At 42.8% G+C, this 2,500-nt stretch overlaps 1 protein-coding gene across 3 annotated transcripts in view; it reads right to left on the bottom strand.

The window, feature by feature from the left end:
* LOC106811757 (coiled-coil domain-containing protein 83-like) overlaps positions 1-2,500 on the bottom strand; it is a 16,522-nt gene that overhangs the window by 13,655 nt on the left and 367 nt on the right. The gene's annotated exons all lie outside the window — the stretch shown is intronic.

A 2,500-nucleotide genomic window follows, 5' to 3' on the forward strand; every position in this document is an offset into this window, starting at 1 on the left:
CGTTGACTTTCGAAGTCATCATAAGGCACATATATCTTTTTTATCTATATAATCCAAGAAGGAAGTAACAATGATAAACATATCGGGAAAAATATTGTAAATTCTATTAAGAGGTCTATTATACTTCGTGTATTCTGCAGACTGTTATCATTAATACAATAAGTGTTAGAGACAGCCAATTAAAGATCTTGTTTTGATGGTCAAAGTCAGAGTAGAGGTCCGACAAAGCTAGTATAAAAAACTCGTTATTCTTCTTCCCTCGTCATATGTCTCATTATCCTCTCGGGACACTTACTCATCCCTCTATGTAACCTCTCTCATTTCACCATCTAAATTCTCCCCTACAATCTTCTCTCCACAATCTTACCTCCAATCTTTTAACCTCTTCTCTACTTCTCATCGCCTCAACTGAATGCGCATCCGACTCCCCCCCTTGTATAATCAACTTTCCACTCCTTAACACCTCATTTTTCTCCACTCTCCCTCTTCCGCTTCTTCTGTACAGGTTCTATAACCTTGCCACTTCTCATAGTACTCTTACTACTGTTTAATTATATTTCACCTTTATGTTTCTTTTCATTCCCTTTATCCTCCTTAATCTTTCCATCCCTTTCCACATGATTCCAGTACCTTATCACCTTCTCCTCAACTCTTTGCAGCACCCCATCCTTGGGGTGGATAAGACCATTGCCATCAGAAGTCTACAAAGTTATGTGCAGTGGTACCTGAGTCAACCTATTGTAGAGACAACTTTACCAATACTCCCTGTACGGTTTTACCATTCAGTTAGAGATCAAAACGTTCTGCTCTCACCGATTTTAACAGGATATTATTGTATAGCTTTATATTGTAAACTTAATAGTTTATGGCAAGAAACCATAGCTTGACCATAAATTAACTACCCCAACATCTGCCAAACCTCGACAAACCACCACCACCAACAAGGCCACTACAAGCTCCTCGGAAGGATCGTAGGCCGCTGCGTCCATCCCTGCCACGCCTCATCATAACAATCCAACACCCCCCCCACAGCATGAACGCGATACATAAACACTGTATCACAACTGGGGACAATTTAATCTTCATAAAGCCAACTATAACCAGATAAACCAACAAACAACCAAAAACACACCCCCCAATACAGGATCCTCACATTTTTAAGCCGGGCGCAGACTCAGCGCTGCAGCTCCCGCGCACACGAAATTGTGCATGGTGGCGGTGCATACATCGCGCAAAAGGTTGAATCGGCAACGAACAAGTTATGTTCTAGTTCATGTATGAAATAGCGCTTACATGAGGAGTTCTCATGTATCGGCGGGTAACAAAAAGGTTAGCATCACACAAGCAATTTGTGGTGTTAAGTAACGCTGAACGTATGGCATGAGGACAGTGGTCTGGTTTACTCCTCTGGATTCATGATATATATATACATAAAACTAAACAACAGCATCCAAATACAGGCTACCTATACTGACACAAGTTACCGGCCGTTTTTCGACTATACGTGGCGGAGGGGTTTGTGCTGACGTCAACATGCTAGGGTGGGGGGCACATACGTGCGTATCTACGCTAACAGAGTATTCGGTCTATGTTTGTGTGATGGCTTTGTGATGCTATTTAATGCTGAAATAGGCAGGTACATGGCTTAGAAATCTCTATGGAACGGAAGTAAGAGATAATAATAAAACAAGTTTATTTTGTACAGTCTGATCATCTCTTTATATTAATCTGTGTGTATGTTGAGTTTGTTGTGGGAGTAAAAGAAGTAAAATTCTGACGAGACCAGTCTGAACTGAATGAATTGGAAGATGAATGATAATCAGCTAGATAGAGATGACTCAGATTTTCGTTTGATTTCACTCTAGACTGAGGATTGGTCATGATTCCATCATCACACCCCAAGAGGCATGATGGAGAGCCCTCAAGGAGCTCTCCATCATCCCTTTTAAAGGTGTGATTTTTAGTGGAGCTCTCCATCATGCCTCTTAAGGGTGTGATTTTTTAGTGGAGCTCTCCATCATGCCTCTTAAGGGTGTGATTATGGAGCGTGAAAAGACCCCCTATGGTGTCCTAGGGGAGTCATTAGTAGTCCTCCTGTACTTTTCAAATCTGAAAGCCTGCTGTACGTCTATTATAGCCAATGGCAATGTATAGTTTCACAACTAGTACTACTGTAAGGGGTCAACAGTCTCAACACCGCCATATACGGATCGAAGCCTGGGCCAGCTGCCTACAGGATTCACATACAGGCTTCGACACGGGATTCACTGTAAGCCTATAGCTCTAGTACTATAGCCCGCGTACAGTTGCCGCTGGCCCCAGTGGCAACTGTACGCGGGCTATAGTACTAGAGCTACTGCAAGCCTGACAAGGCCACGGCAGTGGACGTATATAAGGACCGCCCGGGGTTGATTCGGAGGGCTTCATTCCACCAGACCAGGAGAACCGTCCGCGTAAGGATCAAACCTTACAGTACTACTATTAGTACTAGTACTATATT

This window comes from Priapulus caudatus, unplaced genomic scaffold, assembly GCF_000485595.1.
Source record: "Priapulus caudatus unplaced genomic scaffold, Priapulus_caudatus-5.0.1 Scaffold571, whole genome shotgun sequence".
NCBI lineage: Eukaryota > Metazoa > Priapulida > Priapulimorpha > Priapulimorphida > Priapulidae > Priapulus > Priapulus caudatus.